The sequence below is a fragment of the Ammospiza caudacuta genome, chromosome 24 (genome assembly GCF_027887145.1).
Source record: "Ammospiza caudacuta isolate bAmmCau1 chromosome 24, bAmmCau1.pri, whole genome shotgun sequence".
NCBI classification, from domain to species: Eukaryota; Metazoa; Chordata; class Aves; order Passeriformes; family Passerellidae; genus Ammospiza; species Ammospiza caudacuta.
The window spans coordinates 5,297,457-5,310,766 of record NC_080616.1 but is presented as its reverse complement, the minus strand read 5'-3'; the positions used below and the strand labels follow the sequence as shown (position 1 = coordinate 5,310,766).

At 40.0% G+C, this 13,310-nt stretch overlaps 1 protein-coding gene across 1 annotated transcript in view; it reads right to left on the bottom strand.

Moving 5' to 3' along the window:
• Positions 1-13,090, bottom strand: part of ELK4 (ETS transcription factor ELK4) — a 34,798-nt gene extending 21,708 nt beyond the window's left edge. The window contains exon 1 of the mRNA XM_058819437.1: positions 12,947-13,090. The gene's annotated coding sequence lies outside the window, so the exon portion shown is untranslated. The remainder of the gene's footprint in view (positions 1-12,946) is intronic.
• Positions 13,091-13,310: the final 220 nt, after the last annotated feature.

Below are 13,310 nucleotides of genomic sequence, written 5' to 3'. Positions count from 1 at the left end.
ATCAGCACACCAATAATTACCAACACCCCACTGCAAACCATCCTTTTTGTGAAGGTTTTTCCCCCTCCTGAAGGAGGTAAAATAAAGGGAAAGCGAGAAGGGAATGAAGCTGAGAGCCTTCCCCTTCCTGCACCATGTGAGCAGCAGGAAAAAATAATTGCTGGAGGCAGAGGGCAGCTGTGCTTTGTAACGAGGAGCTAAAACAGAGCTAAAACAGAGCTAAAACAGAGCTAAAAGAGCTCTGTTATTGTCCTGAGATCTTCTCCACGCCCACGGGTGACCCTGGAGCTGCCGGGCTTTGGCACAGAGCCCCCGAAAACGCCGAGCCGAGCTCCTCCCCTGCCGCCGCTCGGCTCTGCACGAGTTTACCCACAAAATCCAACATTTGGGATTTTTGTAATCCCCTCCGTGGGACTGGAGGGTTGGATTTGCCTGAAATGTGGCATAAAAAAAAAGAAAATCAAAATATTCCCTCCGTGCACCCTGATGAAGGAGGAAAGTCAGGATTAAGGTTTAGGCCTGGCCTAACCCTCCCTTCAAGGTTCTCTGGCAGATTTCCTGTGCTTTGACTCAACGCCAAATAATATCCAATAATCTTTATCATTTGGAGTAAAAGGGGGCCCTTTCCAATAATTTGAAATAAATCTCCAATAATCACTATAACTTGAAATAAAAGGGGGCCCTTTTGTCTCTGTGTGAGGATTAAAATACCCCCAGAAATCTGCTTGGGCTCATCTGCCACCCCAAGTCCCATGGAAATCCTGATGTCGTTGTTGTCCTTCTTGGTTTGTTCCTGATTTATTTATTTATATGATTTAAAATCCCCTTTTCCCCCTGTTTTCCATTCATTTATTATCAAATTATCATTATAATTTGAAATAATTTGAAATAAAAGGGGCCCTTTTTGTGTCAGGATTAAAATACCCCCAGAAATCTGCTGGGCATGGAAATCCTGATGTCGTTGTTGTCCTTCTTGGTTTGTTCCTGATTTATTTATTTATATGATTTAAAATCCCCTTTTCCCCCTGTTTTCCATTCATTTATTATCAAATTATCATTATAATTTGAAATAATTTTGAAATAAAAGGGAGCCCCAGAAATCTGCTTGGTTTATCTGCTGCCACCCTGAGCCCCATGGAAATCCTGAGGTCATTTTGTTCCTGATCTTGGCTAATTCACAAAGGCCAAAAAACACTAAGGAAAAACTAGAAAATACCAAAAAAATATAAATATTTCTTTCTCAGGACTTAAAAGCTGAAACAGTTGGTTCCTAACCCCTCAAATTTTTGCTAAAACACCTAAATTTTTGCTAAAATGCCTAAATCACCATTTGGTGCAGCTGAAGCATCTGCAGCCTGATGATTTCTGCAGATGGGCTGGATTAAAAAATAAAATAAACAAAATAAAATAAAATCTTTGTCAGGCCCCCAGACAGGAAGAAAAACTCAGAAAAAGGAAAGGATGTGGCAGGCACAGAGCAAAAGCATCCCCAGCTTTTGTCACCCCAAAAAGGGCCCTGGAGACACAGAAAGGACCCAAAATAAAAATTGGAATTAAGGCGGCAACAGGTTTGGGGAAGCTCGTGGTGCAGGTGAGAAAATTAAGGTTTTGATTCTAGGAAACTATAGGAAATTTCAGGAAAAATTATAGGAAATTTCAGGAAAAATTATAGGAAATTTCAGGAAAAATCCAGGAAAAATAGGCAGGAAAAAAAAAATCAGGAAAAAAATTATCCGGGAAGAAAATGTTCAGGGCAGAAATATTCAGGGAAAAAAATATCCAGGGGAAAAACATATATCTGGGGAAAAAATATATTCAGAAAAAAAATATATTCAGGAAAAAATATATCCAGGAAATTCCAGGGAAAATATCAGGAAGAAATCAGGAAGAAAACAGGGAAAAAAAAAATCAAGAAATTCCAGGAAAAAAACATCAGGAAATTCCAGGAAAAAATCGGGGAAAAAATCATGAAAAAAAAAAAAAAAAAACAGGAAAAAATTTCAGGAAAAAATTCAGGGAGAAAAAATCAGGGAAAAAAAAAAAAAAACAGGAAAAAAATTAAAAAAAAAATCAGAAAAAAAATCAGGAAAAAAAATCAGGAAAAAAAAATCAGGGAGAAAAAATCAGGGAGAAAAATCAGGGAAAAAAATCAGGAAATTCCAGGGGAAAAAAAATCAGGAAAAAAATCAGGAAAAAAATCACGAAAAATCAGAAAAAAAAACAGAAAAAAATCAGAAAAAAATCAGAAAAAATCAGAAAAAATTAAGAAAAAAAATCAGAAAAAATCAGAAAAAAATCAGAAAAAAATCAGAAAAAAATCAAGAAAAAAAATCAGAAAAAAATCAGGAAGTTGCAGGAGAGCAGATCTGGCAGTGATTGTCATTTCCCAGAGGCATTCCCAGGGATTTTTGGGCACTTTGGGGTGTGAGCAGCCGATAATTCCTGCTCTGTTGTGCAACATTTGCTGTGCACACAAGGCCTTGGTGCCTGCCCAGGAAAACAAACAGAGCTGGGCAAGGAGAAATTTGGAGGTCACAGACCCAAACCCACACTAAAAACCTCAAAACCTGAGCCGGATTTTCCCCTCCGTTTGTTAAATTAAATAAATGAATCGTTATTTGTTAAATAAATGAATTATTATTGATTAAATCGATGAATAAATAAATGGTTGTCACATCCCTGACATGGCTGAAGTGTCCAGTTAAAATGGGTATCAAATAAAACCAAGCAACAAATGTTTCATTCAATTCAAATATTCAAAAATTCAAATATTTTATCGATAATATTCCATTCCTAATAAGCTTTTCCTAAATGATTTCCAGCTCTTGGTACTGTCACTCACCTGAATTGGTATTTTAGGGTTTTATCAATTTTAATTCATTTTAGAAACAGCTTAATGTCAAAAAAAAAAAAAAAAAAAAAAAAATCCACAAATTTACTGTCTAAAACTCCATTCCCTCATGGAAAAAACCCAAAAATCCACAAATTTACTGTCCAAAACTCCATTCCCTCATGGAAAAAAAACAAAATTCACAAATTTACTGTCTAAAACTCCATTTCCTGATGAAAAATAACCCAAAAATCCACAAATTTACTGTTCAAAACTCCATTCCTTCATGGAAAAAAACCAAAATTCACAAATTTAGTGTCCAAAACTCTATTCCCTCATGGAAAAAATCCAAAATTCACAAATTTACTGTCCAAAACTCCATTCCCTCATGGAAAAAAACCCAAAAACCCACAAATTTACTGTCCAAAACTCCATTTCCTGAAGAAAAAAACCCAAAAATTCACAAATTTACTGTCCAAAACTCTATTCCCTCATGGAAAAAATCCAAAATTCACAAATTTACTGTTCAAAACTCCATTTTCTGAAGAAAAAAACCCCAAATTCACTGTCTAAAACTCCATTCCCTCATGAAAAAAACCAAAAATCCACAAATTTACTGCCCAAAACTCCATTTCCTGAAGAAAAAAACCCCAAATTCACAAATTTACTGCCTAAAACTCCATTCCCTCATGGAAAAAAAACAAAATTCACAAATTTACTGTCTAAAACTCCATTTCCTGAAGAAAAAAACCCCCAAATTCACAAATTTACTGTCCAAAACTCCATTCCCTCATGGAAAAAAAAAAAAAAAAAAAAAAAAATCCACAAATTTACTGTTCAAAACTCTATTCCCTGATGAAAAAAAAAAAAAACAAAATCCACAAATTTACTCCCTAAAACTCTATTCCCTCATGGAAAAAACCCAAAAATCCACAAATTTACTGTCCAAAACTCCATTCCCTCATGGGAAAAATCCAAAATTCACAAATTTACTGTTCAAAACTCCATTTCCTGAAGAAAAAAAACCAAAAATCCACAAATTTACTGTCTAAAACTCTATTCCCTCATGGAAAAAAACCAAAATTCACAAATTTAGTGTCCAAAACTCTATTCCCTCATGAAAAAAAAACCCAAAAACCCACAAATTTACTGCCCAAAACTCCATTTCCTGAAGAAAAAAAACCCCAAAATTCACAAATTTTCTGTCCAAAACTCCATTCCCTCATGGAAAAAACCCAAAAATCCACAAATTTACTGTCCAAAACTCCATTCCCTCATGAAAAAAAAAACAAAACTCCACAAATTTACTGTTCAAAACTCCATTTCCTGAAGAAAAAAAACCCCAAATTCACAAATTTACTGTCCAAAACTCCGTTTCCTGAAGAAAAAAACCCCAAATTCACTGTCTAAAACTCCATTCCCTCATGAAAAAAAAAAAAAAAAAAAAAACAAAAACCCACAAATTTACTGCCCAAAACTCCATTTCCTGAAGAAAAAAACCCCAAAATCCACAAATTTACTGTTCAAAACTCCATTTCCTGAAGAAAAAAACCCCAAAATTCACAAATTTTCTGTCCAAAACTCCATTTCCTGACATGGTGGGAAGCACAGGAAGAAATTAAATCCTTTTCCAGAACACACACCGGTGAAATGCCAGGTAAAAGCCACTTCAATGTGTAAAATAAAATAATTAAAACAACGAATTCAAATTCAAAACGCGGAATTCTGAACACTCTTAAAAAATCCCAACTCCTGGCAGTTTTCCATGTGGTAAACCAACCAAATAACGTCAAATAAACGACAAAAAAATCAATGAAAAATACAGAAAAAACACCTCAAAGTTTAATAAATTCTTGTTTTCTCTTTGTTGTTGTTCTCAATCCAGGCAGGAAAATCAGATTTTTGTGAGGGAGCAGCCAAGGCAGGAAGGAAATGCTGAAGGATGTCCTCATGATAAGAGTTTTTATTGCTTAATCCCACTCCAAACCTCTCTTTTTTTTTTTTTGTTCTTTAAACTCAAAACAAATGTTGCAATAAATTTTGGCTCCCTGGCCGAAAATTTGAGCTGTTTGAGACGAAATTTAGGTGTTTTAGCAAAAATTTGAGGGGTAGGAACCAACTGTTTCAGCTTTTAAATCCTGAGGAATCAATATTTTTTTTTTTTTTTTTTTTTTTGTATTTTTCTAGTTTTTCCTCGGTGATTTTTGGCTTTTTTGGATTAACCAAGATCAGGAACAAAATTAAATCAGGATTTCCACGGACTCAGGGTGGCAACAGATAAACCAAGCAGATTTCTGGGGGTATTTTAATCCTGACACAAAAGGGCCCCTTTTATTTCAATTTATTTCAAATTATAATGATAATTTGATAATCAATTAATGGAAAACAGGGGGAAAAAGGAGATTTTAAATCATATAAATAAATAAATCAGGAACAAACCATGAAGGGCAACACTGACATCAGGATGTCCACGCCCAGAAGATTTCTGGGGGTATTTTAATTCTGACACAAAAGGGCTCCCTATTATTTCAATTTATTTCAAATTATTTCAAATTATAATAATAATTTGATAATAAATTAATGGAAAACAGGGGGAAAAGGAGATTTTAAAATAATATAAATAAATAAATCAGGAACAAACCATGAAGGGCAACATTGACATCAGGATTTCCATGGGACTCAAGGTGGCAGCAGATAAACCAAGCAGATTTCTTGGGGTATTTTAATCCTGGCCCCCTTTTATTTCAAATTATAATGATAATTTGATAATAAATTAATGGAAAACAATGGGAAAATGAGATTTTAAATAATATAAATAAATAAATCAGAACAAACCATGAAGGACAACAACGACATCAGGATTTCCATGCCCAGCAGATTTCTAGGGGTATTTTAAACCTGACACAAAAGGGCCCCTTTTATTTCAAATTATTTCAAATTATAATGATAATTTGATAATAAATTAATGGGTAACAGAGGGAAAAGGGGATTTTAAATCATATAAATAAATAAATCAGAACAAACCATGAAGGACAACAATGACAACAATCAGGATTTCCATGCCCAGCAGATTTCTGGTGGTATTTTACTCCTGACACAAAAGGGCTCCCTTTTATTTCAATTTATTTCAAATTATTTCAAATTATAATGATAATTTGATAATAAATTAATGGAAAACAGGAGGAAAATGGGATTTTAAAGCCATTTTTGTGTCATTCCTGCAGCTGCCACAACCCCTCTGCTCCTCCATCCCTGACAATGGAATTATTAATTTCCCTGATTTTCCACACTTGGATCAGCATTATTCCTTCCCTAATTCCTTTATTTTTTTAGGATATAAGACAAGGGATGGTTTAGGACAGAAACCAGGGAAGGTTTGGGACATAGAGAGGGGATGGGAAACTTCAAAAGCAAAAATCCTTTGATGGGTTTGTTCCCCATAAAAAACCCTCAGATTTCCTGGAAGCTCCTAAGGAGATTACACTCACTTCCTCCTCATCTGGGCCCGTTAAATTAAATTAAATTAATTAAATTAAATTGCCTTGCACAGGCACAAGATAGAAAAACATGCCCCCCCCACACACACACAAATAAAAATCCCAATTTTAAATTCCTGCTGGATGGTGGAAAGGAAAAGTGATTGAAGCTGGAGAAGCTCCCCTGGAACAATGTTTGTGGTACACTCAGCCCTGTTGTCATGGGGATGGAACAATATTCCCTGCAAACAGGCACAGAGACCCTAAAAATAAAAATAAAACAGCCCAGGCGAAATCCCCGTGTCGGGCACGGGGAGAGAAATCCCAAATAAAAACCTTTCCTGAAAGCTCTGCCAGCTCCCAGGGCTGCGACCCGCCTGAGTGGTACCTGGATTTCAGAAATTTGAATTCATTTTAGAGAGAGATTTTTTTTTTTTTTTGGGAAATTTTAGAAAGAAAATTTTTACTGTCAAAAAAAATCCCCAAAAATCCATAAACCTGCGGTCCAAGAAGCCACAAACCTGCTGTCCAAAAAACCCAAAAAATCCACAAACCTACTGTCCAAAAAACCCCCAAAAAATCCATAAACCTACTGTCCAAAAAACCCCCAAAAAATCCATAAACCTACTGTCCAAAAATCCATAAACCTGCTGTCCAAAAAACCCCAAAAAATCCATAAAACTACTGTCCAAAAAAATCCTAAAAAATCCCCAAACCTACTGTCCAAAAAACCCAAAAAATCCACAAACCTATTGTTCAAAAATCCACACACCTGCTGTCCAAAAAAACCCCAAAAATCCACAAATCTACTGTTCTAAAAACCCCAAAAAATCCATAATACTACTGTCCAAAAAAAATCCTAAAAATCCATAAAACTACTGTCCAAAAAAATCCTAAAAATCCATAAAACTACTGTCCAAAAAAATCCTAAAAATCCACAAATCCACTGTCCAAAAAATGCCAAAAAATCCACAAACCTATTGTTCAAAAATCCACCAACCTACTGTCAAAAAAACCAAAAAATCCACAAACCTACAGTCCAAAAAACCCCAAAAAATCCATAAAACTACTGTCCAAAAATCCACAAACCTACTGTGCAAAAAAACCCAAAAATCCACAAACCTATTGCTCAAAAATCCACAAACCTACTGTCAAAAAAACCCAAAAAAATCCACAAATCCACTGTCCAAAACTCCTCAAACCTGCGGTCCAAAAAACCCCAAAAAATCCATAAAACTACTGTCCAAAAAAATGCCAAAAAATCCACAAACCTACTGTCCAAAAAAATCGTAAAACATTCAAACCTATTGTTCAAAAATCCACCAACCTACTGTCAAAAAAAACCAAAAAATCCACAAACCTACTGTCCAAAAAAAGCCAAAAATCCATAAACCTATTGTTCAAAAATCCACACACCTGCTGTCCAAAAAAACCCCAAAAATCCACAAATCTACTGTTCTAAAAACCCCAAAAAATCCATAAAACTACTGTCCAAAAAAATCCTAAAAATCCATAAAACTACTGTCCAAAAAAATCCTAAAAATCCATAAAACTACTGTCCAAAAAAATCCTAAAACATTCGAACTTACTGTCCAAGAATCCACAAACCTACTGTGCAAAAAACCCCAAAAATCCACAAACCTATTGTTCAAAAATCCACCAACCTACTGTCAAAAAAACCCAAAAAATCCACAAACCTACTGTCCAAAAAACCCCAAAAAAATCCATAAAACTACTGTCCAAAAAAATCCTCAAAAATCCACAAACCTACTGTCCAAAAATCCACAAACCTACTGTCCAAAAAACTCCAAAAATCGCCAAACCTATTGTCCAAAAATCCACAAACCTACTGTCCAAAAAAAACCCAAAATCCACAAACCTACTGTCAAAAATCCCCAAAAAATCCATAAAACTACTGTCCAAAAAAATCCTCAAAAATCCACAAACCTACTGTCCAAAAATCCACCAACCTACTGTGCAAAAAACTCCAAAAATCTACAAACCTATTGTTCAAAAATCCACAAACCTGCGGTCCAAAAAAACCCCAAAAATCCACAAATCTACTGTCCAAAAAACTCCAAAATTCCATAAAACTACTGTCCAAAAAAATCCTAAAAAATCCACAAACCTACTGTCCAAAAATCTCCAAACCTACTGTCCAAAAAACCCAAAAAATCCACAAACCTACTGTCCAAAAAAATCCTAAAACATTCAAACCTACTGTCCAAGAATCCACAAACCTACTGTGCAAAAAACCCCAAAAATCCACAAATCCACTGTCCAAAAAAATGCCAAAAAATCCACAAACCTACTGTCCAAAAATCCACAAAACTACCGTCCAAAAATCCACCAACCTACTGTCCAAAAAACCCAAAAAATCCATAAACCTACTGTCAAAAAATCCACAAACCTACTGTCCAAAAAACCCCCAAAATCCACAAACCTATTGCTCAAAAATCCACCAACCTACTGTCAAAAAAACCCAAAAAATCCACAAACCTACTGTCCAAAAAACCCCAAAAATCCACAAACCTATTGTTCAAAAATCCACCAACCTACTGTCAAAAAAAACCAAAAAATCCACAAACCTACTGTCAAAAAAAACCCCAAAAAATCCATAAAACTACTGTCCAAAAAACCCAAAAAAATCCATAAAACTACTGTCCAAAAAACCCAAAAAAATCCATAAAACTGCTGTCCAAAAAAATCCTCAAAAATCCACAAACCTACTGTCCAAAAATCCACCAACCTACTGTCAAAACCAGGTGAAATGCCAGGTAAAAGCATCTTAAATGTATAAAATCGAGTAATTAAACAATAAATTCAAACTAGAGATGTAATTAAACAATAAATTTTAAATCCCCTTAGAGTGGAGCCTCCAAAGCAAACCCAGCCTTGCTCGGGAGCTGCTCCTCAAAAATCCAAATTCAAAATATATCAAAAATCCAGACAAAATAGAAATTTAAAAAAAAAAAAAAAAAAAAAAAATTAAAAATATAAATTCAGCAGAGCTCTGGAGGTTTTGGGGGAATTTTTGGGGATGGAGAGGAAAGGAGGGAGGTGGAACTCGGGATGTGTGAGGATGAGAGAACAGCAGATCCAAAGCAGGATTTGCAGGATTTGCAGACTTTCTCCTCTGCCTCCCCCATTGATGTGGGCAGGAATCCACCCAGTTGAGACAGGGGAGAGAAAAAAAGAAAAAATAAAATAGTGGTGAGGAATTAAAATAAAAACCTCAGCAGTTATTGGAGGCAAATAAGCAAAGCTTGGATGCAAACAATGGCTGGGCTCAGCTTGCAAAGATGCACACAAAAATGTCCTGTACCCTAAAATGTGCACCCAAAAATGTCCTGTACCCTAAAATGTCCTGTACCCAAAAATGTCCTGTACCCTAAATCTGCACCCAAAAATGTGCACCCAAAAATGTCCTGTACCCTAAAATGTCCTGTACCCTAAATCTGCACCCAAAAATGTCCTGTACCCAAAAAATGTCCTGTAGCCTAAAATGTCCTGTACCCTAAATCTGCACCCAAAAATGTGCACCCAAAAATGTCCTGTACCCAAAAATGTCCTGTACCCTAAAATGTGCACCCAAAAATGTCCTGTACCCCAAAAATGTCCTGCACCCAAAATCTGCACCCAAAAATGTCCTGTACCCAAAAATGTCCTGCACCCAAAAATGTCCTGCACCCCAAAATGTCCTGCACCCAAAACTCTGCACCCAAAAATGTCCTGCACCCAAAAATCTGCACCCAAAAATGTCCTGTACCCAAAAATCTGCACCCAAAAATGTCCTGCACCCAAAAAATGTCCTGTACCCAAAAATCTGCACCCCAAAATATCCTGTACCCAAAATCTGCACCCAAAAATGTCCTGTACCCAAAAATGTCCTGTACCCAAAATCTGCACCTAAAAATGTTCTGCACCCAAAAATGTCCTGTACCCAAAAATCTGCACCCCAAAAATGTCCTGTACCCAAAATATCCTGTACCCTAAAATGTGCACCCAAAAATGTCCTGTACCCAAAAATGTCCTGCACCCAAAATCTGCACCCAAAAATGTCCTGTACCCAAAAATCTGCACCCAAAAATGTCCTGTACCCAAAATATCCTGTACCCTAAAATGTCCTGCACCCAAAAATGTCCTGTACCCCAAAATCTGCACCCAAAAAATGTCCTGTACCCAAAATCTGCACCCAAAAATGTCCTGTACCCAAAAAATGTCCTGCACCCAAAAATGTCCTGCACCCCAAAATGTCCTGCACCCAAAAATCTGCACCCAAAAATGTCCTGTACCCAAAAAATGTCCTGTACCCAAAAAACGTCCTCTACCCAAAATCTGCACCCAAAAATGTCCTGCACCCCAAAATGTCCTGCACCCAAAACTCTGCACCCAAAAATGTCCTGCACCCCAAAAATGTCCTGCACCCCAAAATATCCTGTACCCAAAATCTGCTGCACCCAAAATGTCCTGCACCCAAAATCTGCACCCCAAAATGCCCTGCACCCCACCAAGGAACCCCAGGATCCCAAAAACCAATTTCTGGACCCAAAAATCTCCTGGATCTCACCAAGGAATCCCTGGACCCAAACAAACCCAAGGATTTCACTGAGCTGTCCCTGGATCCAAACAATTCCTGCACCCAAAAATCTCCTGGATCTCAAAATCTCTTGCATCCCACCCACCGAACTCTGACTCCAAACAACCCCTGGACCCAAAAAAATGATTCCTGGACCCAAAAAAATGATTCCTGGACCCAAAAATTTTCCTGCATTCCACACTCCAACCTCTGGATCCCACCAACCAACCTCTGACTTCAAACAAGTCCTCGAGCCAAAAAACCAATTCCTGGACCCAAAAATCTCCTGGATCCCCAAAGCTCCTGCATCCCACCACCCAATCTCAGACTCCAAGCAATGCCTGGACCCAAAAAACCAATTTCTGGACCCAAAAATCTCCTGGATCCCACCAACCAACCTGTGGATCCCAAAATCTCTAGGATTCCACCAACCGACCTCCAACTCCAAAGAACCCCTGGACGCAAAAATCTCCAGGATCTCAAATTCTCCAGGATCCTACCAACCAAACTCTGACTCCAAACAACATCTGGACCCCAAAAAAAAATTCCTGCAGCCAAAAATCTCCAGGATCCCACAAACCAACCTCTGGATCCCAAAATCTCCTGGAGCCCACAAACCAACCTCTGGATCCCAAAATCTCCTGGATCCCACAAACCAACCTCTGGATCCCAAAATCTCTTGGAGCCCACAAACCAACCTCTGGATCCCAAAATCTCCTGGATCCCAAAATCTCCTGAAGCCCACAAACCAACCTCTGGATCCCAAAATCTCCTGGAGCCCACAAACCAACCTCTGGATCCCAAAATCTCCTGGAGCCCACAAACCAACCTCTGGATCCCAAAATCTCCTGGATCCCAAAATCTCCTGGATCCCACAAACCAACCTCTGGATCCCAAAATCTCCTGGATCCCAAAATCTCCTGGAGCCCACAAACCAACCTCTGGATCCCAAAATCTCCTGGAGCCCACAAACCAACCTCTGGATCCAAAAATCTCCTGGAGCCCACAAACCAACCTCTGGATCCAAAAATCTCCAGGATCTCACAAACCAACCTCTGGATCCCAAAATCTCCTGGAGCCCACAAACCAACCTCTGGATCCCAAAATCTCCTGGATCCCACAAACCAACCTCTGGATCCCAAAATCTCCTGGAGCCCACAAACCAACCTCTGGATCCCAAAATCTCCTGGATCCCAAAATCTCCAGGATCCCACAAACCAACCTCTGGATCCCAAAATCTCCTGGATCCCAAAATCTCCTGGAGCCCACAAACCAACCTCTGGATCCCAAAATCTCCTGGATCCCACAAACCAACCTCTGGATCCCAAAATCTCCTGGATCCCAAAATCTCCTGGAGCCCACAAACCAACCTCTGGATCCTAAAATCTCCAGGATCTCACAAACCAACCTCTGGATCCCAAAATCTCCAGGATCTCACAAACCAACCTCTGGATCCCAAAATCTCCTGGAGCCCACAAACCAACCTCTGGATCCAAAAATCTCCTGGAGCCCACAAACCAACCTCTGGATCCCAAAATCTCCTGGATCCCAAAATCTCCTGGATCCCACAAACCAACCTCTGGATCCCAAAATCTCCTGGATCCCAGCAACTGAACTCTGACTCCAAACAACCCCTGGACCGAATAAAACGATTCCTGGACCCAAAAATCTCCAGAATACCACCAACCAACCTCAGACTCAAAGCAACCTCTAGATCTAAGAAACCAATTCCTGGACCCAAAAATCTCCAGGATCCCAAAACCTCCTGGGTCCCAGCACCCAACCTCTGGATCCCAAAATCTCCCGGATCCCACCAACCAAACTCTGACTCCAAACAGCGCCTGGACCCAAAACACCGATTCCTGCACCCAAAACCCTCCCGGATCCCACCAAGCCCCCCCAGAACGGATCGAAGCCGCTCCAGCCCGGATCGCAGCCCAGCCCCGCTCTCCCCAGCCCGGTTCCGTGCCCGGTGCGGGTCCCGAGGGGCAGCGCCGGCGGCACCGCCCGCACCCCGCAGCCCGGCCCGCCGCTCCCCCCGAGCCCTCCGCCCCCGCTCACCGAGGAGGAGCCCCGCCGGTGCCCGGGTGCCGTCGGGTGCCGGTGCTGGGCGCGGCCCCCCCGCCGTCCCTCATGCCCGGCGCGGCCGCCGGGGCCGCATCCCGGGCGGGCGGGCGGAGCCGGGCGGGCAGCGCGGGGCGGCCGCCTTCCACACGGCCGGGGGCGCGCGCGCGGGACGGACCCTCCGCGGCCGCCGTAGCGCCGCTTCCGCCCACGGGCCCGCGGAGCTCGCGGGGGTCGGCCAATCGGAGCGCGTAAGCGAGAGGACGCGGGCCAATAGGAGGGCGCATTGAGGGCGAGGGGCGGGGTTAGGGGCGGGGCTTAGGGCGCGGGCGGGACGCGCGGTCCCGGTGCCCGGGCCGGG